Source organism: Haematobia irritans, chromosome 5 (assembly GCF_050003625.1).
Source record: "Haematobia irritans isolate KBUSLIRL chromosome 5, ASM5000362v1, whole genome shotgun sequence".
In the NCBI taxonomy this organism is placed as follows: Eukaryota; Metazoa; Arthropoda; class Insecta; order Diptera; family Muscidae; genus Haematobia; species Haematobia irritans.
In genome coordinates this window covers 4842651-4868359 of record NC_134401.1, presented here as the reverse complement: position 1 = coordinate 4868359, position 25709 = coordinate 4842651, and the positions used below count along the sequence as shown (strand labels likewise).

General features: G+C 32.9%; 1 protein-coding gene across 3 annotated transcripts in view; it reads right to left on the bottom strand.

Moving 5' to 3' along the window:
• The window catches only part of Pgant9 (polypeptide N-acetylgalactosaminyltransferase 9), a 270158-nt gene extending 244829 nt beyond the window's left edge, over nucleotides 1-25329 (bottom strand). For all 3 annotated transcript variants that reach the window (XM_075312576.1, XM_075312578.1, XM_075312577.1), the window contains exon 1: nucleotides 24604-25329. The gene's annotated coding sequence lies outside the window, so the exon portion shown is untranslated. The remainder of the gene's footprint in view (nucleotides 1-24603) is intronic.
• Between the last annotated feature and the right edge of the window lie 380 nt (nucleotides 25330-25709).

The following is a 25709-nucleotide window of genomic DNA, read 5'->3' as shown; positions in this document are numbered from 1 at the left end:
ATAAGAGGCAAGCTTCCTGGAAAAATTAATACCGTAAATACCAAAAAAAAACGATGAGGTTCTGAAATATGAACCACAAAAAAACGCACATACATTCCTATAATAAGGCAAAGAAAGAAAATGAAAAAAACCATATCGGTGGTTTTGTCTTTTTTTTTCATTTGCTTTAATGATTATAATCGAAATAAAAGAAAAAATATCAAATTTCAAGTGAGCATATATGCAAATGCTTATGTTGGTTTATAAAAACCAATTTTATGACACACCAAATAATAAGAACTAAATCGTTTTTTTGTTTATCTTAACAGGGATTTAAAAGGAATAAAGGAACATCTGCGGATATCGATGGCATATTTCCTCGTTAAAAACCGATCACATATGGAATTGTTTAATATTTCATTTCACAAATTATTTATAAACGTTGATTCATACAGAAATGGATTTTTTATCACAAACCATTAAATTGAGTGGTTTTCGGCAATACATGGCAGACCGTGGGAAGTATGGAAGAGTTGTAAGTTCAAAATGAATATCAATTATCGAACATTTCATAAATTAACTTAAATTAATTTGCTTTAGACCAAATTAAATTAGACTAAATGTTTTCCTTTAACTCTCTACACCCAAAGAAAAAATATTTTCCTCCGAAAGGAAATTTTAGACGAAAGAAAATTATTTCTTATGTATTTCCTTTTTTTGCTGGCTAATTGATGTAGGCCCTCAAAATAAATATTTTTTCTACATGCTGTTAGTACAAGTAAAAAAGAAGAAAAATTTAAGTTTTTAACACTGAATTCGGATACAGTATACAGGATTTTTTTTCTTCAAAATTTTGCTTCTATTGAAAATTTTGTCAAAATTTCATTTTTATAGAATATTTTGTCAACATTTTATTTCTATCGAAAATTATGTCAACATTTTATTTCTATAGAAAATGTTGTCACAGTTTTATTTCTATAGAAAATTTTGTCAAAATTTTATTTCTATAGAATATTTTGTCAATATTTTATTTCTATAGAAAACTTTGTTAAAATGTTATTTCTACAGAAAATTTTGTCAATATTTTATTTCGATAAAATATTTTGTCAATATTTTATCTATATAGAAAATTTTGTTAAAATTTTATTTCTACAGAAAATTTTGTCAATATTTTATTTATATAGAAAATTTTGTTAAAATTTTATTTCTACAGAAAATTTTGTCAATATTTTATTTCTATAGAATATTTTGTCAATATTTTATATCTATAGAAAAGTTTGTCCAAATTTTATTTCTACAGAAAATTTTGTAACAATTTTGTTCCTTTAGAAAATTTTTTCAAAATTTTATTTATATAGACAATTTTGTTAAAAATGTTATTTTGTTAGAAAATGTTGTCAGCATTTGGTTTCTTTAGAAAATTTTGTTAAAATTTAATTTTTGTAGAATATTTTGTCAACATTTTATTTCTGTAGAAATTTTTGTCAAAATTTTATTTCTATAGAAAAATTCGTCAAAATTTTATTTCTACAGAAAATTTTGTTAAAATTTTATTTCTACAGAAAATTTTGTCAAAATGTTTTTTCTACAATATTTTGACAAAATTTTCTGTAGAAATAAAACTTTGTCAACATTTTATTTTTATAGAATATTTTGTGAACATTTTATTTCTATAGAAAATTTTGTCAAAATTTTATTTCTACACAAAATTTTGTAACAATTTTGTTTCTTTAGAAAATTTTTTCAAAATTTTATTTATATACAAAATTTTGTTAAAAATGTTATTTCGTTAGAAAATTTTGTCAAAATTTCATTTTTATAGAATATTTTGTCAATATTTTATTTCTATAGAAAATTTTGTAACAATTTTGTTTCTTTAGAAATTTTTTTCAAAATTTTATTTATATACAAAATTTTGCTAAAAATTTTATTTCGTTAGAAAATTTTGTCAAAATTTCATTTTTATAGAATATTTTGTCAAAATTTTATATCTATAGAATATTTTGTCAATATTTTATTTCTATAGAAAATTTTGTTAATATTTTATTTCTATAGAAAATCTTGTCAAAATTTTATTTCTATAGAAAATCTTGTCAAAATTTTATTTCTATAGAAAATTTTGTCAATATTTTATTTCTATAGAAAATTTTGTCAAAATTTAATTTCTACAGAAAATTTTGTCAATATTTTATTTCTATAGAATATTTTGTCAATATTTTATTTCGATAAAATATTTTGTCAATATTTTATTTATATAGAAAATTTTGTTAAAATTTTATTTCTACAGAAAATTTTGTCAATATTTTATTTATATAGAAAATTTTGTTAAAATTTTATTTCTACAGAAAATTTTGTCAATATTTTATTTCTATAGAATATTTTGTCAATATTTTATATCTATAGAAAAGGTTGTCCAAATTTTATTTCTACAGAAAATTTTGTAACAATTTTGTTCCTTTAGAAAATTTTTTCAAAATTTTATTTATATAGACAATTTTGTTAAAAATGTTATTTTGTTAGAAAATGTTGTCAGCATTTGGTTACTTTAGAAAATTTTGTTAAAATTTAATTTTTGTAGAATATTTTGTCAACATTTTATTTCTGTAGAAATTTTTGTCAAAATTTTATTTCTATAGAAAAATTCGTCAAAATTTTATTTCTACAGAAAATTTTGTTAAAATTTTATTTCTACAGAAAATTTTGTCAAAATGTTTTTTCTACAATATTTTGACAAAATTTTCTGTAGAAATAAAACTTTGTCAACATTTTATTTTTATAGAATATTTTGTGAACATTTTATTTCTATAGAAAATTTTGTCAACATTTTATTTCTACACAAAATTTTGTAACAATTTTGTTTCTTTAGAAAATTTTTTCAAAATTTTATTTATATACAAAATTTTGTTAAAAATGTTATTTCGTTAGAAAATTTTGTCAAAATTTCATTTTTATAGAATATTTTGTCAATATTTTATTTCTATAGAAAATTTTGTAACAATTTTGTTTCTTTAGAAATTTTTTTCAAAACTTTATTTATATACAAAATTTTGTTAAAAATGTTATTTCGTTAGAAAATTTTGTCAAAATTTCATTTTTATAGAATATTTTGTCAAAATTTTATATCTATAGAATATTTTGTCAATATTTTATTTCTATAGAAAATTTTGTTAATATTTTATTTCTATAGAAAATCTTGTCAAAATTTTATTTCTATAGAAAATCTTGTCAAAATTTTATTTCTATAGAAAATTTTGTCAATATTTTATTTCTATAGAAAATTTTGTCAAAATTTAATTTCTACAGAAAATTTTGTCAATATTTTATTTCTATAGAATATTTTGTCCATATTGTATTTCTATAGAAAATTTTGTTAAAATTTTATTTCTACAGAAAATTTTGTACAAATTTTATTTCTACAGAAAATTTTTTAAAAATTTAATTTATATAGAATTTTTTTTTTTAAATTTTTTTTTTTCTATAGAAAATTTCGTCAAAATTTTGTTTCTTTAGAACATTTTTTCAAAATTTTATTTCTATAAAAAATTTTGTCAAAATTTTGTTTCTTTAGAAAATTTTGTCAAAATTTAATTTTTATAGAATATTTTGTCAATATTTTATTTCTATAGAAAATTTTGTCAACATTTCATTTCTATAGAAAGTTTTGTCACAATTTTGTTTCTTTAGAAAGTTTTGTCAAAATTTTGTTTCTTTAGAAAATTATTTTTTTTAATTTTATTTCTATAGAAAATTTTGTCAAATTTTATTTCTACATTATTTTGACAAAATTTTCTTTGTCAAAATTTCATTTTTATAGAATATTTTGTCAACATTTTACTTTATTAGAAAATTTTGTCACACCTTAAAAAGTGATGAAAATTCAGAGCAATGTATGTAGAAATGGTTAATATCCGTCTTGCGACAAGCCCATGTTAATTTTAGCCTATTCGTCTAATGGGTTGCGTATATCCCAATTAAATTTTCTCTGTGAGTAAATTGCCTCTAACACTTCGATTTATCTTCGATTAGAAAATATGTGACATCCATTGACATTTTTTCCTAGTTATATAAATTATTTCTTCGCAACTTACTTGTATTGACAAATTATCATTGGGTTTTCTTTTTGGCCAAGTCATTTGTTTGATGACAAAAAATTTTCTTAATTACTTTGTTAATATTTGTTGATGAGTGTCATTGCGTGGTAGATTGGCAGTTTTGTATAATTATTGTGGCGTGACGATGAACAAGAAAACAAACAATAAATAAAATATAGGAAAAAAACCTTGAAAATTATCTGAAAAAAGTTGAAGTATTTTTGTTACATAACAAAAAAAAACAAAAACGAGGATCATCATCATCGTAATCACCTAATGTTTATCTAAGATTTGCTTCGGTCATATAAAAAAAATCATAATTAGTATATGATTTGAAAAAAAAAGAATAATAATTACATAATTGACATACATAGAAAATGCATTTGTCTACAGAATTGAAGTCAAATGTTAAAAAAATGAGCTTAGGAATGGTGAAGTTGGTGGCATCTCTTTGTAGAAAAAATATCGCCATTTTTGTCAAATCAAATATCGTTTTTAATATGGAAAAAGCGATTTCAAAATCTCTGTTTATGAAACTTAAAATCTATTTAGTATTATAGGAAATTTAAAGTTTAACCCTTTGCCTTCCGATGTCCACTAAAGAGAACATTTGAAAAGGACACCAAACTCCAAATCCCAAATCAAATCTCCAACCAAATCCAAATCTCCAACTCCTCCAAAGCCACCGTGGTGCAATGGTTAGCATGCACAAGGTCGTGGGTTCGATTCCTGCTTCGACCGAACACCAAAAAGTTTTTCAGCGGTGGATTATCCCACCTCAGTAATGCTGGTGACATTTCTGAGGGTTTCAAAGCTTCTCTAAGTGGTTTCACTGCAATGTGGAACGCCGTTCGGACTCGGCTATAAAAAGGAGGTCCCTTGTCATTGACCTTAACATGGAATCGGGCAGCACTCAGTGATAAGAGAGAAGTTCAACAATGTGGTATCACAATGGACTGAATAGTCTAAGTGAGCCTGATACATCGGGCTGCCACCTAACCTAAATGCCCATTTAGTTGCGACTTATTTCTCTCTCTCTCTCTCTCTCTCTCTCCTTATTTTAAAGTAGAGGACGTTACATAAATGCGCTATAAGTATTTTTCATATTGATGGGTACTAACATAACAATCAACTAAATATACGAAATTTTGAGACCCTTTTTTTACTGTACGTCTCTAGTACATGGATATTCATACAAAAACTATAGCTGATATTATTTCAGATTATTTTTTTATTTTTTTCTGACACTTAGACAGACATTATAGCCCAGAAAAAAATTAACGAATTTTTTATAACCTATTTAACTTTAATTTAGTTCACGAAAATGGTTTATTTTAGTTAAATTTGGCCAAATGTGAGAAAATTTTTCTGATTTTATTTGTTTATACCCTCCATCATAGGATGGGGGTATATTAACTTTGTCATCCCGTTTGTAACACATCGAAATATTGCTCTAAGACCCCATAAAGTATATATATTCTGGGTCGTGGTGAAATTCTGAGTCGATCTAAGCATGTCCGTCCGTCCGTCCGTCCGTCTGTTGAAATCACGCTAACTTCCGAACGAAACAAGCTATCGACTTGAAACTTGGCACAAGTAGTTGTTATCGATGTAGGTCGGATGGTATTGAAAATGGGCCATATCGGTCCACTTTTACGTATAGCCCCCATATAAAGGGACCCTCAGATTTGGCTTGTGGAGCCTCTAACAGAAGCATATTTCATCCGATCCGGCTGAAATTTGGTACATGGTGTTGGTATATAGTCTCTAACAATCGTGCAAAAATTGGTTCACATCGGTCCATAATTATATATAGCCCCCATATAAACCGATCCCCAGATTTGGCTTGCGGAGCTTCAAAGAGAAGAAAATTTCATCCGATCCGGCTGAAATTTGGTACATAATGTTGGTATATGGTCTCTAACAATCATGCAAAAATTGATCCACATCGGTCCATAATTATATATAGCGCCCATATAAACCGATCCCCAGATTTGGCTTGCGGAGCCTCAAAGAGAAGCAAATTTCATCCGATCCGGCTGAAATTTGGTACATGATGTTGGTATATGGTCTCTAACAACCGTGCAAAAATTGGTCCACATCGGTCCATAATTATATATAGCGCCCATATAAACCGATCCCCAGATTTGGGTTGCGGAGCCTCTAAGAGAAGAAAATTTCATCCGATCCGGCTGAAATTTGGTATATGGTGTTAGTATATGGTCTTTAACAACCATGCACAAATTGGTCCACATCGGTCCATAATTATATATAGCCCCCATATAAACCGATTCCTCGATTTGGCCTACGGAGCCTCAAAGAGAAGCAAATTTCATCCGATCCGGCTGAAATCTGGTACATGGTGTTAGTATATGGTCTCTAATGATCATGCAAAAATTGGTCCACATCGGTGTATGATTATATATAGCCCCATATAAACCGATCCCCAGATTTGGCTTGAGGAGCCTCAAAGAGAAGCAAATTTCATCCGATCCGGTTGAAATTTGGTACATGGTGTCAGTATATGGTCTCTAACAAGCATGCAAAAATTGGTCCACATCGGTCCATAATTATATACAGCCCCCATATAAACCGATCCCCAGATTTGGCTTGAGGAGCCTCAAAGAGAAGCAAATTTCATCCGATCCGGTTGAAATCTGGTACATGGTGTTAGTATATGGTATCCAACAACCATGCAAAAATTGGTCCACATCGGTGTATAATTATATGTAGCCCCATTTAAACCGATCCCCCGATTTGGCTTGCGGAGCCTCTAAGAGAAGCAAATTTTATGCGATCCGGCTGAAATTTGGTACATGGTGTTAGTATATGGTCTCTAATGACCATGCAAATCGGACCGTAATTATATATAGCCCCCATATAAACCGATCACCAGATTTGACATCCGGAGCCTCTTGGAAGACCAAAATTCATCTGATTCAGTTGATATTTTGTACGTGGTGTTAATATATGGCCTCAAACACCCATGCAAAAATTGGTCGGAATCGGTCCATAATTATATATAGCCCCATATAAACCGATCCCCAGATTTGACCTCCGGAGCCCCTTGGAAGAGCAAAATTCATCCGATTCGGTTGAAATTTGGTACGTGATGTTAGTATATGGTATCCAACAACCATGCAGGAATTGGTTCATATCATATAAACCGATCCCCAGATTTGGCTTGAGGAGCCTCAAAGAGAAGCAAATTTCATCCGATCTGGTTGAAATTTGGTACGTGGTGGTAGTAAATGATATTTAACAACCATGCCAAAAGTGCTCCATATCAGTCCATAATCATATAGAGCCCCCATATAAACCGATCCCGAGATTTGGTTTTGGAGCCTCTTGGAGTAGCAAATTTCATCCGAGTCAGTTGAAATTTGGTACATTGTGCTAGTATATAGCCGTTAACAATCATGCCTAACTAGGTCCATATCGGTCTATAGTTATATATAGCCCTCAGATAAATCGATCTCCAATCACACAAAAATTGGTCCATATCAAGTTCATAATTGTTTATAGCGACCCCCATATTTCAATTCTGGCTCCCTACGTACCGTGCAAAAGTCCATATCGATTCGTAATTATTTGTAGACTCACCTACACATTACTTTTTTGTCTAATATATACCACGTATGGACTAACTCACAATTTAGAAAACGATTTAAGATACCACAACCCAAGTAATTCGATTGTGGATGAAAGTCTTTCGTAGAAGTTTCTACGCAATCCATGGTGGAGGATACATAAGATTCGGCCTGGCCGAACTTACGGCCATATATACTTGTTTTTTTTTTTTTTATATTCTTCCCTTAGCTAATACGACCTATCGCAGTGATATAAATAAAAACAATTTTTAGTTACATGTTTACCGACGTTTCGTCGATGTATGTCGACATTTTCAAGGGATTTTTTATTTCCTATTCAATCATTTTGAAAACCTACAAAAAGGGAGCCACCGTGGTGCAATGGTTAGCATGCCCGCCTTTCATACACAAGGTCGTGGGTTCGATTCCTGCTACGACCGAACACCAAAAAGTTTTTCAGCGGTGGATTATCCCACCTCAGTAATGCTGGTGACATTTCTGGGGGTTTCAAAGCTTCTCTAAGTGGTTTCACTGGAATGTGGAACGCCGTTCGGACTCGGCTATAAAAAGGAGGTCCCTTGTCATTTAGCTTAGCATGGAATCGGGCAGCACTCAGTGATAAGAGAGAAGTTCACCACTGTGGTATCACAATGGACTGAATAGTCTAACTGAGCCTGATACATCGGGCTGCCACATAACCTAACCTAACCTACTACATGCAAGTTTTTACAATTTTTACAGTTTCTTTCTTGTTGCGTTCACTCTTTTTTGCGTGTAGCTTTTTAGCTTATTGAGGTCTCAAAATTAAAATTTTTTTCTACATGCTGTTTAGGACAAGTAAAAGTAAAAAAGCAGAAACATTGAAGTTACTAAACGTTAGGTATAATTCGTTAGTGATTTGGAATAACAACAGTAAACACGTCCTAAGGTATGATTTCGTAAGAATTGTTTTTTTCTACTTTTGTCTCTGTCATTCTGAAAAATTACAGAATTTTTTCACTTCCATTCATTCACATTTCCTAATATTATCACGTTTCAGTTTTTAAATATCCTTCAGGTTTTCTGTGTTTTTTTTTTTGTTTTCTTTATGTCATGTATACTTTTGCATTTCAGTTGTGTTCATGGCTTTTGAATACTATTCCACTAACTGTTTTCTCTTTTTCTGGGTAACACTTTAACCGGAATATACCGATAGTTGTCAATGTCATCTGAAATATTGTGACATATCGTGAAAAGCTACATTTGGAATTGGACACATTGTCAATTTAGCAATTTAGAATTTTGACACATTTTTCTAGAAAATGTTGGAATGCAATTCTATTTTCTAGTGCATTGTGATTTTCAACAAAAGCAAGCGCTAAAAACAGATTTTGAAAGCTGGTTATACAAGAAGAAACAACTTTTTGTGATTTTTAGTGCATTCTAACGATTGTCTAAAATGCTTGACCTTAAATATTTTCAGTTTTTCTAAAGAGGATTTTTTCGACAAAATTGAAATAATTTGTACCATTTATTATCTGTTTTTAACCTATTTGAAAAAACCTATTAACCTATTAAAAATATAAAAAAGCGAGTTATAAAAAATTGAATTAAAAGACCTTCTTGTGTAGTTAAACTAAAGAACATCTTTGGGAGGACATTTTTGGAAGTACTTTAAAATTTGTGCTTTTAGTAGAATTTTCAAGTTTTTTGCGAATTAAGCCTTAAATAAATTTAAATTTTTCTTCTTACTTTTACTAATACTAAAAGCAGGTAGAAAAAATTTTAAATTTAGGACTTCAATTAGTCAAAAATCTACATAAGTTTGTTCTCCAAATATGATTCTTGAATTGTGACCAAATAACCTTAAGAGAATAAGCGTTAGTTGGCCTATAATATCTGTCGAAGTGTGAGAAAAAATACAAAAAAGAATCTGAATTAATATCAGTCGTATCAATTTTCGTATGAATGTCCATTTACTAGAGACGTATTGTAAAAAGATGGTCTTAAAATTGCGTATATCTCGTTGATTGTTAAAGAAGTATATAAAAATCCAATTTTGTGCCCACCAATATGGAAAATATTTGTAACGCATTTATATTGTAGCCTCTACATGAAAATAGCATCGAGAAATAAATCGGGAGTTAGAGTTTGCAGTCGATTTCAAATGTCCTCTATAGTGGGCATCGGTAGTAACATGGGCTTGTCATAGGACAGAAGTCCTCCATTTCAACAGCCGTTGCACTGAATTTGCATCACTTATTTAGGTGTGATACGAATTCAATGTTTTGGATGTAAATTGAAAAAAAAAATGTGATATTTTGTCAAATAAATAATTTTTATAATTTTTTTTTATAATTTTTAATGGATTCTAACGTTTGTCGGAAACGTTTAACATCAAATATTTTCAAAAATGCACAATTTTTTCAGATTGGATTTAGCATTTTTTCGACTAAATTTAAATGATTTGTACCATTTTATGAATTCCTACTCTGTTTTTAACCTATTTGAAACAAAAAAAGTTAAAATTATCCATTAAAAGTATGAAAAAAACAAGTTATAAAAAATTGAATTAAAAGAACTTCCTGGGTAGTCAAAATAAAGAACATCATTGGGAGTGCATCTTCTGGAAGTGCTTTTAAAGTTGTGCCTTTGGAAGAACTTCCAAATTTTTTTGCTGGGTAGTTTATTGAGATCAAATAAAATATAAAGGACCCTTTTAAAAATGAACGATCGCAAAATGCTTTAATTCATATACGCGAGAAATGTATACAGGCGTTTTTTGAAGTATACACTGAAAAAAATACTGTCGTGAGGCCAAAGATTTCATGTCCTTAAAATACGAATGCAAATTTTGCTTAGCATAGAAGACGCATTTCTCTAATATAAAGTTTTTTTCCTTGTCCAAAAGTCGTTAAACTTTTTAATGAAGTCCTATTGTCGTAATTATAAATTAAGTGATTTAACTTAAAAACGGGTATCATAACATGAAAGACATTTTTTTGGTACCCATGAAAGAAATTTTCTTTAAATTTGTTGTCTTTTTGCATCTTGACTACAAAGCAAAAAATCATTCAAAAATAGGATATGTTTTTCAACACTTTATTCTAAAGATGTTTTTTACTTGAAACAATTATATACAGCACTAAGTTCGGCCGGGCCGAACTTTTAGAGGATTTAGAGGAATCATTAACATCTCTTGTAAGTGTGCAAGAAAATTATAAATTTGAAATTGAAATCTTAATCTTAATTTGATTTGAAATCTTAAATCTGTAGAAGTAAAATCTGGAAATTTTAAATTGAGTTTCAAGCAATTTTCATGATCAGTGCGCCTTCTACACCCTCAAGAAGTGAAGTCGGTCTATATGGAGGCATTACCAAATGGACCTATAAAAACTTAACCCGATACACGTTTTTTTTTTTGAGCCTAAAATACCAGAATATTTACAATTTCAGGCAAATCAGATAAAAACTACGGTTTCTAGAAACCCAAGGAGTTAAATCGGGAGATCGTTCTTATGGGGGCTATACTAAAATATGGACCGATACTCACCGTTTTCGGCACACCTCTTTATGACCCGAAAATACCTCTAGATTTCCAATTTCAGGCAAATAGGATAAAAACTTCGGATTCTAGAAGCCCAAGAAGTAAAATAGGGAAATCGGTCTATATGGGGGCTATACCACAATATGGACCGATACTCACCATTTTCGGCACACCTCTTTATGGTCCTAAAATACCTCTAGATTTCCAATTTCAGGCAAATTGGATAAAAACTACGGTTTCTATAAGCCCAAGACCCCAAATCGGGAGGTCGTTTTATATGGGGACCATACCAAAACATGGACCGATACTCACAATTTTTTGCACACGTATTTGTGGTCCTACCATACCTCTAGATTTCAAATTTCAGGGAAATTGAATAAAAACTGCGGTTTCTATAAGCCCAAGAAGTAAAATCGGGAAATCGGTCTATATGGGGGCTATACCAAAATATGGACCGATACGCACCATTTTTGGCACACGTATTTGTGGATTTCCAATTGCAGGTAAATTGAATAAAAACTGCGGTTTCAATAAGCCCAAGAAGTAAAATCGGGAGATCGGTCTATATGGGGGCTATACCAAAACATGGACCGATACTCACCATTTTTGGCACACCTCTTTATGGTCATAAAATACCTACAGATTTCAAATTTCAGGGAAATTGGATAAAAACTACGATTTCTATAAGCCCAATACCCCAAATCGGGAGGTCGGTTTATATGGGGACTATATCAAAACCTGGACCGATATAGCCCATCTTCGAACTTGACCTGCCTGCAGACAAAAGACGAGTTTGTGCAAAATTTCAGCACGATTGCTTCATTATTGAAGACTGTAGGGTGATTACAACAGACAGACGGACAGACGGACATCGTTATATCGTCTTAGAATTTCTCCCTGATCAAGAACATATATACTTTATATAGTCGGAAATTGATATTTTGATGTGCTAGATTAGGTGGCAGCCCGATGTATCAGGCTCACTTAGACTATTCAGGCCATTGTGATACCACATTGGTGAACTTCTCTCTTATCACTGAGTGCTGCCCGATTCCATGTTAAGCTCAATGATAAGGGACCTCCTTTTTATAGCCGAGTCCGAACGGCGTTCCACATTGCAGTGAAACCACTTAGAGAAGGTTTGAAACCCTCAGAAATGTCACCAGCATTACTGAGGTGGGATAATCCACCGCTGAAAAACTTTTTGGTGTTCGGTCGAGGCAGGAATCGAACCCACGACCTTGTGTATGCAAGGCGGGCATGCTAACCATTGCACCACGTTGGCTTCGATGTGTTACAAACGGAATGACAAACTTATTATACCCCCGTCACCATTCTATGGTGGTGAGTATAAAAATAGCATAATTTCTACTGGAAATCGAGCCCGAATTTGGAAAATAAAGTTGTCGTTAACTCGTTTTTTGATAGCATATGAAGAAAAACATTTGAAATCTTCCTAGAAGCAAGTACACAAAACCCAAATTTAAAAGAGAATACTTGTATTATCCGCTTCTTTGGCTCGGAATCAATACCAAAATTGTTAAAGCAAACACAAAATCTTTGGAAGCGCGCATGCTTTTTTTTTTCAGTGTAGGTCTAGCTACTCTCAAAGAAAAAATACTTTCCTCAAGAACAAATTTTTAGACAAAAGAAATTCCCTTTTGTTATAAATTATTTCCTTGAGAAGCAAATGGACCCCAATTTGTTAAAAGTGTTGCAACGATTTTATCTAATGAATTTTATTTGCTTCAATAGACTTTTTTAGTTTGTCTAAAATTTCGTTCCTCAGAAAAAGAAAACTCTTCTTTCAGTGTAAAAATCATAGACCTAGTATCTGGTAGTGTCAGGTGGAGATCGGAGTTATAAACCACTGGACATTTTGCGGTTTCGATGGTCTAGAACCTCTTTCTATTACGATACTAATACAATTATATAAAACAAATTCAAATATAGAGTTAAGACAACAAATTACAAATCACAACAAGGAAAAAACATGACAAATTTAAAGTTTGAAATTTAATTATTTTTATTTTTAATTTTTTCGCAAACTTAAACGAAACGGAATTTTAGACAAACTAAATTCTCCTTTGTTTTGAAGTATTTCCTTTAAGGGTAAACAAATCAAAATTTATGACAAGAGTTACAAAGGTTGTCTTTAATCTTTTTAATTTACTTGTAAAAATTTTTTAGAGCTCAAAGAAAACTTCGGTTGTCTGAAATTTCGTTCCTCAGGAATGAAAACTCTTCTTTCAGTGTAGGAAATTTGTTTCTTTCACTCATTAGCTTACTTCTCTTACTCTCTATTGAGTTAATTAGGTTTGCAATGCTCAAAGGAAACGGAAATACATAATGAGTTTCTATTCCAGAAACATATATATGTTATGTTGACAAATTTCCCACATTACAATTGGCTATACCAACAACATTCTCCTTTACTTGACAATGAAAAATACCGGTATAATTTTCAAAAAATAAAAAAAAAAAAAACAAAGAATAACAAAAACGAAATGAAAACAAATTGGCCAGAAGTAAAATACAATTAAGATATGAACCCACATAATTATAGACATATAAACATGGATCTGCTCTATATCATATGCATCATCATCATAATCGTCATCATGCCAATGCTTAACATAATTTTAATTGTCTTTTTGTGGGGTGCAAAAACAAAGACCATATCAAACATAAACAAAGAAAATAACACAACAACAAAAAACCACGCCGCGACAAAAGTCAACGAACGTTAGAAGAGGAGCTTTCCAAGTAGGAGAAAAAAATGTTTGTGCGTGTGTGAGAGAGGATAGCAGAAGGAAACAAAGAAAAAAAACCCACTCACTCAATAGATACAAGAACAACAATAAAATAGCGTGGCCATCTAACACCAAGCTGCGAAGCAAAACAGAAAAAATACAAAATTACAAACAAATTAATCATTCATTCATGCAAACATTCACACACACATACACATGTAGCCAAATTTAAAACAAGCCGGCATGAACGACAAATATGGGGGAAAATAAAACAAAAACAAAAAACCCATGGATATGGTTAGACCCACACAACTAATCATCACACAATGCGCACTCAACATATACGCACACCCATTACAATGACAAGAGTAGAGCGCCAAAAAAAAACTTAGATTGGTAGCAACACCAAGGGAAGTAGTCGTCAGTCAGTGAGCCTCAAGGAAGGCAAGCCCCAAAGAAATCTGAAGGAGGAAAACATTTTACAGCTCAGCAATGAAACACGAAACACCTAAAACATCATCTCCCAAAAACACACACCTACACAACAATAGGCTGTCATGCCTGATGACTATACTACTGCTGCTGCCGTTAAGCTTTACTCTCCGTTTCTTGTCACCAGCACATGGAATGCTGTGCTAAAACAGCTGTGAAGGCAAAACGGTACTTTGTGCAAAACATGAGCAACAACAATTAAAAAAGGCCCATACATGTTGTACAACCAGATCCGTGTACATGATGTCACAACATGGTGAATGTTGCAAATAGTGCCCCAACAAACAAAGGAGGCAGAGTGAGAGAGTTGGAACCCCCACCCTCTTGTGAGAGTTAAATATGTAGCACTAACAAAAGCTGAAGAAAGCCAATAAACAAAAATAAAAACCGGCTAAAACTAAAAAAAGAAACAAATCCACACAAAATAAAACGCAAAGAAAGAGGGCCAATATTTGTAAACGATGGCCAAAAGCAAAGAAAAAAAAAAACAAACGAAGATATAAGTGTTTGCAACAACTGCATTTCATTGTCTGGCTGCGAATAAACGAATTTTGCTGACAAGAAAATTATAGGGATTTTGGTAAAGTTCATTCACCACCTTAGGTAAAACGAGGGAGGGATTGGGGAAGTTAGTGAGTGGTCTCTAAATATCTGTGGATAATTATTTTCATACACTCAAAAAAAAGTGAACTCTCTATTTCACTAAAGACAATTTAACTTTATTTTACTTCATAGAATTATTATGTTTGGAGAATGTTTTCTTTACTCTAATAACTTTTTGTGTACGTTAGTTAAATTAACTAAACCCGAGGAAAAAAATATACTCAAATGAAGCATAAAGATTAACTAAATTCATGTCTTCCACAAAATAGTTCAGAATTTCTTTAAATTTGTAAATTTTACCAAAAATGAGTCCATCATGAACTTCGTATGTCACTAAAGACATTCTTGCAATTTTGAACTCCAAGTTTTTCCTTCAAACTGCAAAATTTTCTTTAACAAGTGAAAAGACTTAGTTATGTCTAATAAATTTTCTTGAATTTGTCGAAAAATATTTACTGATTTTTATGGCATCGGCGTGATGCCAACGTTTGTAATACTGTTTAGTTAAAATTTTCTACAATTATTCAAAATTTTCTATAATTAACCAAAAGTTTTCTTCCTGGTGGGTTCACTGTTTTTTCAGTGTATATTCAACTTATTGCAAAATATGTAATCAAACATCCCTACACTCAACAAAAAGTTTGTTTGGATCCAACGATTATGACCTTAAATTTAGGGATTTTGGATTGATTCCGAAACAAAGAATGAATTTCTTTAAATTAAGTGACGAAAAAATAAACTAAGCAAGCAATATGGGTTTCATAATATTAAAATTGGGATACCGATAACTATTTATCAATTTTCTTTTTGGGATATACTAAAATAGATACACAGCAAACAAATTTGGAAGTTCTTATTCTTAACTACTCGTACATATTAAAATATTCCCCTAGAGATGGACTTAATTTACACCTCACAAAAAGTTCTTTTGATGTGATTTATAAAAATCCTTTATTTTACACAATTTTAGCAAAAAATTAAAATTTTCTGAATTTTACTGTGCATAAACAAGAACAAATAAAATAATAGAAATTTCCAAAAAAAAAAATTTTTAAAGTCCACCGAGAATTTTTTCAGCAAACCTTGAATTTTTATACCCTCCACCACCGTGGTGCAATGGTTAGCATGCCCGCCTTGCATACACAAGGCCGTGGGTTCGACCGAACACCAAAAAGTTTTTCAGCGGTGGATTATCCCAACTCAGTAATACTGGTGACATTTCTGAGGGTTTTAAAGCTTCTCTAAGTGGTTTCACTGCAATGTGGAACGCCGTTCGGACTCGGCTATAAAAAGGAGGTCCCTTGTCATTGAGCTTAACATGGAATCGGACAGCACTCAGTGATAAGTTCACCAATGTGGTATCACAATGGACTGAATAGTCTAAGTGAGCCTGATACATCGGGCTGCCACCTAACCTAGCCTACCCACCACCATAGGATGGGGGGGGTGTATTAACCTTGTCATTCCGTTTGTAACACATCGAAATATTACTCTAAGACCCCATAAAGTATATATATTTTGGGTCGTGGTGAAATTCTGAGTCGATCTGAGCATGTCCGTCCGTCCGTCTGTTGAAATCACGCTAACTTCCAAACGAAACAAGCTATCGACTTGAAACTTGGCACAAGTAGTTGTTATTGATGTAGGTCAGATGGTATTGCAAATGGGCCATATCGGCCCACTTTTACGAATAGCCCCCATATAAACGGACCCCCAAATTTGGCTTGCGGATCCTCTAAGAGAAGCAAATTTCATCCGATCCGGCTGAAATTTGGTACATGATGTTAGTATATGGTCTCTAACAACCATGCAAAAATTGGTCCACATCGGTCCATAATTATATATAGCCCCCATATAAACCGATCCCCCGATTTGGCTTGCGGAGCCTCTAAGAGAAGCAAATTTTATCCGATCCGGCTGAAATTTGGTACATGGTGTTAGTATATGGTCTCTAACAACCATGCAAAAATTGGTCGAAATCGGTCCATAATTATATATAGCCCCCAATATACACCGATCCCCCGATTTGGCTTGCGGAGCCTCTAAGCACCCAGAAAAGGAATATGATCACCTCAAACATGTTTTAAGAGCAAAATGTTATTTTTGGGTGGTGATCATGTAACATGGTTTTCGCAACCATGTTATATTCTCGGAAATCATGCATCTGATTTCGGCAAGCAGGTTATATTTGACGAGAAAATAACATTTTAGTGACAAACATGTTACATGGTCATCATACAAAAATAACATTTTGCTCTTGAAACATGTTTGAGGTGATCATATTCCTTCTCTACGTGAGAGAAGCAAATTTTATCCGATCCGGTTGAAATTTGGTACACGGTGTTAGTATATGGTCTCCAATGACCATGCAAATCGGTCCATAATTATATATAGCCCCCATATAAACCGATCACCAGATTTGACATCCGGAGCCTCTTGGAAGACCAAAATTCATCTGATTCAGTTGAAATTTGGTACGTTGTGTTAATATATGGCTTCAAACACCCATGCAAAAATTAGTCGAAATCGGTCCATAATTATATATAGCCCCCATATAAACCGATCACCAGATTTGACCTCCGGAGCCCGTTGGAAGAGCAAAATTCATCCGAATCGGTTGAAATTTGGTACGTGATGTTAGTATATGGTATCCAACAACCATGCAGGAATTGGTTCATATCAGTCCATAATTATATATAGCTCCCATATAAACCGATCCCCAGATTTGACGTCCGGTGCCGTTTGAAGTAGCAAAATTCATCCGATCTGGTTGAAATTTGGTACGTGGTGGTAGTATATGATATTTAATAACCATGCCAAAAGTGGTCCATATCAGTCCATAATCATATATAGCCCCCATATAAACCGATCCCGAGATTTGGTTTTGGAGACTCTTGGAGGAGCAAATTTCATCCGAGTCAATTGAAATTTGATACATTCTGCTAGTAAAGGGTGATTTGTTAAGAGCTTGATAACTTTTTAAAAAAAAAAACGCATAAAATTTGCAAAATCTCATCGGTTCTTTATTTGAAACGTTAGATTGGTCCATGACATTTACTTTTTGAAGATAATTTCATTTAAATGTTGACCGCGGCTGCGTCTTAGGTGGTCCATTCGGAAAGTCCAATTTTGGGCAACTTTTTCGAGCATTTCGGCCGGAATAGCCCGAATTTCTTCGGAAATGTTGTCTTCCAAAGCTGGAATAGTTGCTGGCTTATTTCTGTAGACTTTAGACTTGACGTAGCCCCACAAAAAATAGTCTAAAGGCGTCAAATCGCATGATCTTTGTGGCCAACCTACCGGTCCATTTCTTGAGATGAATTGTTCTCCGAAGTTTTCCCTCAAAATGGCCATAGAATCGCGAGCTGTGTGGCATGTAGCGCCATCTTGTTGAAACCACATGTCAACCAAGTTCAGTTCTTCCATTTTTGGCAACAAAAAGTTTGTTAGCATCGAACGATAGCGATCGCCATTCACCGTAACGTTGCGTCCAACAGCATCTTTGAAAAAATACGGTCCAATGATTCCACCAGCGTACAAACCACACCAAACAGTGCATTTTTCGGGATGCATGGGCAGTTCTTGAACGGCTTCTGGTTGCTCTTCACTCCAAATGCGGCAATTTTGCTTATTTACGTAGCCATTCAACCAGAAATGAGCCTCATCGCTGAACAAAATTTGTCGATAAAAAAGCGGATTTTCTGCCAACTTTTCTAGGGCCCATTCACTGAAAATTCGACGTTGTGGCAGATCGTAAGTCTATTCATGATGAAATGTCAAAGCATACTGAGCATCTTTCTCTTTGACACCATGTCTGAAATCCCACGTGATCTGTCAAATACTAATGCATGAAAATCCTAACCTCAAAAGAATCACCCTTTATATGGCCGTTAACAATAATGCCTAACTAGGTCCATATAGGTCTATAGTTATATATAGCCCTCATAATTCTATATAGCCCCCATATAAGCAACCCCCATATTTCAATTTCCATGTCGATTTGTAATTATTTGTAGACTTACCTATACATAACTTTTTTGTCTAATATATATCACGTATGGACTAACTCACAATTTAGAAAACGATGTTACGAAGTAATTCGATTGTGGATGACAGTCTTTCGTAGAAGTTTCTACGCAATCCATGGTGGAGGGTGCATAAGATTCGGCCTGGCCATAAGTTCGGCCAGGCCGCATATACTTGTTCGATTAAATATTGGCTAGTATTATTCAAAAAATCTTTACGTAGAGATAAAAGTCGAAAATTTTAAGATTCGATTTCTTATAATTGCTCGCTTACATTGGTTAATGTTACATTGTTGTCACCAAACTTAAGACATTAATCAATATATTTAAGTTTATTCAATATTAATTCAGGTTAAGCAGCAAAATGATTTACATCTTTTCATGAATAACATATGCATTAAAACAGGTTTAATGTCAATGCAATAAATGCCGTCAATGAAAAAGTTTGCATTGTAGCTTCTAAAACTGGTCCACTAGAGATTGTAAATTGACTACACCCAACTATAAGTTGATTTCGAGTAAGAGCGTGTTTTCTTTGTTTTCGAAATATTTATTCAATAAGCACGTGTTAGATAATCAAGTGGACAAAAAATGTAAAACTTTTGTTCAACAATTGAAGATTCTTTATTTATTTTGGATAGTCATTTGTTGCAGACCCTTTTAAAATAATCTTTCCGACTGCCAAAGTCAATGCGGTATGTGATGGGGCAAATTGTTTATAAGACTACCATTCAATAATGTAGCCAGAACAGGTTAATAAATACGTCATTCATAGCATGTATAAAAAATATGTTTTTCGTATCCATTACACTTGGACAAAATCTGATTTTATCGTTCCTTTTGTACATAAGAACTAGTTCCTTCAAAACGTTCCATCTCGTACCACTTTTAATACTTGCCAGCACTGTCATCTACTAAAGACAGACATTAAAATTGGTATTAGTCTTGGCGACTTTTCTTCACCGAAGGATTCGGACTTTTTTTCGGAAAAAAACACAACATATGCGTTTTTTTATAGGGAACTATTGTTTATAAGAAAAAGTGTCCTTTAAACATTTTTTCTTATTGAAATATATTTTATAAAATTCGGGTTTGAAAAAAAAAACATTAAATGTTCCTTTTTATAGTTTTATTAAAGAAATAGTAATAAAAATTTAATAATTCACCTGCTATAAAATAAATTAAAAATAAATTTTTACTTTTCAACATTTATTTAGTTTCGTTTGTTATTCTTGCTAATAGTTCAGTAACGGATTAGTATCATCTAACATGTATTTTTTTGTTTTTCTTTGGCCGAATGATTTATATAGAAATTGCTGATTTTATCATCATCTTTAGATATGCCATATATTTATATACTTTTGCTTATAAACGTTTTTCGTATACGAATCCTTTTCGTACCAAAAAGACATAACATTTTCTTATATACGCGTTGTTCTTATATTAGTTGTACTTATATCCGTTACCTCTGTATTAGATAAGAAATGAACTGAGGATCTGGACGAGTGACCTCGTACCAATCGTTTGGGGAATCGGACAAATATCAAGAATGAAAGTAAGTCCTAACATTATTCAAAATCAACATCGGCCCTTGAAATTTTAACCACCCTTTATACAGAATACTCTGATGATAGTGGCGAATTATTAAAAAAGCTAAAGGTACATTTTCCGTACCCATTTTGTACAATACATCGCCTTTAAGCACATCATAGCTAAAGGGATTATGAAGTTGAATGGAAAGATGAATTCCAAACGAAAAATATGAAAGGTGTGTAACGTTTCACAGCTATAATTCTCATCTCTAGTCAAAATGTTTCTATTTTATTTCCATTTTTTGTCATGTTGGTATGCCTCAAGCATGATCTTAACAATTGCAATTATTGACTTTCCAATATTCCAATATTATCTAATAATTGAACTCAGTAAATTGTGCACTAAAGAGACCTACACACATGTTCCTATATCCACTTCAATTCCACTTCCACTATTCACGTCAAATCCACGAACGTGAAAATTTGGTGTTCTTAATTCCACGTTCTTTTTTGAACTTTTCTGTAACCAGCTGGGTTGCACAAATCACCCAAAAATTCACTAAGGCGGAAATTAAAATAAGTGGAATCAAAAGACTTATTATAATTTATTATTTTTTTTAATTAAAAACAAGTAAGGAAAGTCTAAAGTCGGGCGGGGCCGACTGCACCACTTTGTACATCTAAATTTTCGATACCATTTCACATCCGTCAAATGTGTTGGGTGCTATATATAAAGGTTTGTCCCAAATACATACATTTAAATATCACTCGATTTGGACAGAATTTGATAGACTTTTACAAAATCTATAGACTCAAAATTTAAGTTGGCTAATGCACTAGGGTGGAACACAATTTTAGTAAAAATATATGGGAAACATTTAAATCTGAAGCAATTTTAAGGAAACTTCGCAAAAGTTTATTTATGATTTACCGCTCGATATATATGTATTAGAAGTTTAGGAAAATTAGAGTCATTTTTACAACTTTTCGACTATATTACTAATTGTACTCCTAGTGCAAAATTTCAACCAAATTGGGCCAAAACTCTGGCTTCTGGGGCCATATAAGTCCATATCGGCGAAAAATATATATGGAAGCTATATCTAAATCTGAACCGATTTCAATCAAATTTGGCACACATGACTATACTACCAATTGTACTCCTTGTGCAAAATTTCAAGATAATCGGGATAAAACTCTAGCTTCTGGGTCCATATAAGTGCATATCGGGCGAAAGATATATATGGGAGCTATATCTAAATCTGAACCGATTTCAATCAAATTTTGCACACATGAATATACTACCAATTGTACTCCTTGTGCAAAATTTCGAGCTAATCGCGATAAAACTCTGGCTTCTGGGTCCATAGAAGTGCATATCGGGCGAAAGATATATATGGGAGCTATATCTAAATCTGAATCGATTTCAACCAAATTTGACACGCAAAGCTACAATACTAAATCTACTCCCTGTGCAAAATTTCAACCAAATTGGGCTAAAACTCTTGCTTTTAGTACCATATTAGTCCATATCGGGCGAAAGATATATATGTGAGCTATATCTAAATCTGAACCGATTTCAATCAAATTTTGCACACTTGACTATACGACTAAGTGTTATGTTTGTACAAAATTTCAAGCAAATCGGTATAAAACTCTGGCTGCTGGGTCCATATTAGTGCATATCGGGCGAAAGATATATATGGGAGCTATATCTAAATCTGAACCGATTTCTCCCAAAATCCATAGGGTTCTATTCTGACCAAAAGTAGGAACATGTGCCAAATTTGAAGGCGATTGGACTTAAATTGCGACCTAGACTTTGATCACAAAAATGTGTTCACAGACAGGCGGACGGACGGACATGGTTATATCGACTCAGGGACCCACCCTGAGCCTTTTTGCCAAAGACACCATGTGTCTATCTCGTCTCCTTCTGGGTGTTACAAACATATGCACTGACTTATAATACCCTGTTCCACAGTGTGGGGCAGGGTATAATGACGCAGTTTTAATAAAACTCATGTATTAAATATAAAACATTTCAAATTTTTTACGCGAGTACTTTATTTAACCGGAAATACACCCATCTTGGGCATAATTCAACTTTCACCAAGACTTTTGCAAGTGAATTGATTTCACGAAATTTCCGGTGAAAGTGGATTGTAGGACACGAAAATCGTGGAATTGATTCACATTCACCTGGAAGTGGATTTGGGAACATGGGCACTAATGAAGAAATTTATGCTAATATCATTACACATACAAAAGGTAGTTTAGGTTAGGTATAGTGGCAGCCGCATATTTCAGGCCCACTTAGACTTTCAGTCCATTGTGATACCACAGTGGTGAACTGATTTCTTATCACTGCCCGATGTTAATCTCAATGACAAGGGACCTCCTCTTTATAGCCGAGTCCGAAAGGCGTTCCATATTTAAGTGAAACCACTTAGAGAAGCTTTGAAACACCCAGAAGTGTCACCAGCATTACTGAAAGGGGATAATCAACCGTTGAAAAATTGTTCGGTGTTTGGTCGAAACTGGATTTGATCCCAGGACCCTCTGTATGCAAGGCGGGCATGCTAACCATTGCACTGCCACTTTAAGGTAACACACAAACCACACTACTTACAACAATCAAGGCCTGTTAGCCAATATTGACCACGGTGGCTCCCTACAAAAAGTACGTTTTCGTATCCATTTTGTATTGCAAATGGCCTTTGAGCACATCATAGATAAAAGAAACAATGAATTCGTATGGTTTTTTTTATAAAAAAAAAAATATTTCCTGATTATGTCGACTCTTATCTTTTTTTTATTTTTTCTACATTCCAATCCATTATCATATCACCCTCGTAAGGGCTGTCAAAAATAATTTCCTATCTTTTGTTTTTGCACTATTATTTTTCTTATAGTTTGCGTGTTGTGCGCTGTCAAAGTGTCAAATGCAGGTGCAGCAGATGGCAGATAACCTCTCATTACAAATGAGCGCAGGCGTTAAGCCAACATGTATGGCTAACGTGTATGAAAAGAGGAAGAAGGACCCTTTTTTCCATAGAGCTGTTACAAAACAAAAGACCCATACAGTAACACCTAAGCCTTCATAAAGAATTTATCTCACTCCCTTAGCTGTGGACCCCTATAATCAAACAAACAAACAAGCACACACACACATCGGTTTATACAAATGACAAATCTCTCACTAGGGATTTACTCTCTATGTACACATAACTTCCTGTTTTGAGGTTTTTCGTTTTGTTTCTTTACAATCAATTGTTGTTTTGCTTTCTTTTTTGGTGTTTTGTCTTTAGTAATGTCACATTCCAAATGGCTTTGTTTTTATTGTTTTTGTAAATGGAGCACTTGTCGTCCTATCGTCTTTCAATATGTAATGGTCGAGTTTGTATTTTCTGGCAAAATGCCCTTGTTCACCACCGGCCGGTTGCTTAACCTAAGCACCACCAACACTCTTGGTTTTTTTCTCCTATGCTTAGTGCATCTAGGCTGTTGGAAATTGATATGAACATTACTTGTCACTTTGAAATTTTGTCACAAACGCGTGTTATAGCATACACTCATGAGCACACACGCACTTCAAAGTTAGCGGTGTTCAGCTCAAGTGTCAAAACGTAACGACGATGACTAGAATAACCACCAATACAATAAAAAAAATGCAATCACTTGTGGAAAATAGGCAAACAAACAAACATACATACGCTTTCACATGCGAAACTCTAATGTGTATTTCTCTTTCAAACAAAACACATGATTGGTGGTCATTGAAAGAGCCTGAGAGGTCGAAGGGAGCAAACTGCCACTTTGAGGTAACACACAAACCACACTACTTACAACAATCAAAGCCTGTCAGCCAATGACTTTAAATTAGTTTTCTAGGGAATCTTTTTATCGATTTATACTTCCGCCTTAAAACCCCACAAAATGAAGAAGGTGTTATCATTTTATTACTCTACTGGCTAGAGATTCTCGTTTTGAACATGTGTGAGGAGATTACCTTTTCCATTGAATTCTCAATTCTTGATGATTTTCCGTCAAAAATATTATCGCACCAAAATAAATAATCAATGCACTTTTCTTAGAAATTCCAAAATTATCTTAACTCAATTTTTCAATCACCTTAGCTTCTTAATTATCACTTTTTGGTCAAGACTGGAAATATTTCTTTCTTTTCACTTTATCTTTTTTTAACTTTTTTTCTTCTTCTGACCAATCATAAAAATTATCATTTTCTCATTAAAATCGAAACCACTTTAGCCCCACTCAAGAGAACACGAATTTTTTGTTTTCTTTTTTTTTCTTCTGTTACTCGTGGTGGTGGCAGTAGTATTACAATCACTCTTATGGCCGTAGATATCTCCAACAACGCTGTTGTTGTTACTTTTTGTTTTAGATTGTACTAATCCACTTCAGTGTGTAGCTGTGTTGTACTCTCGTCAATGAATTTATTTTCTTTCATTTGCACTTCTTGTGTTTAAAGATTTTTGTTTTGTTTTGTGATGACTGGCTGACCATTGATGGCATTTAAATTTCATAAACCAAATTTTGTTGTTTTTATTAAATCAAGCACCTGTTTTTATTTCTTATTTTCTTGTATTTTTCATTTCTTTTTATCTTTGCCGTTCTTCGTTCGTTGTTATAACGTTGTTGTGTATTAGGACACTAACATAATAAATTACACAAGACCCGACGCGTAGCGATTACCAACCACAACGGCACAACATCGAACATCGACTGATTTGTCTTTGGGGTTTTAACTGGCTCTTGGGTTCTTTGCTTTTGTACATTTGGCCAAACTTGTTAATACAAACCCACATGCATTCATCCATCATACACTCTCTATCACTGGGTGAGTGGAGCGCATGCATACATCAGAGCATAGAATATCAGCTGCTAAGCTACATGGGTTCGAAGATGTCTATGGGAGCAGTATGTTGACAACATGGTTGGCAACATTTTGTTTCTGTAAACAATTTTTCTTCAGCAACATTGATTGAGAATGAGTTTTGGTTGTGTGTTGAAAGGTTGTAAGATATCTTGGGGGCAGTATGGGTGTTTGTACAGCATTTTTATAGCCCACCACCATAGGATGAAACTATAATG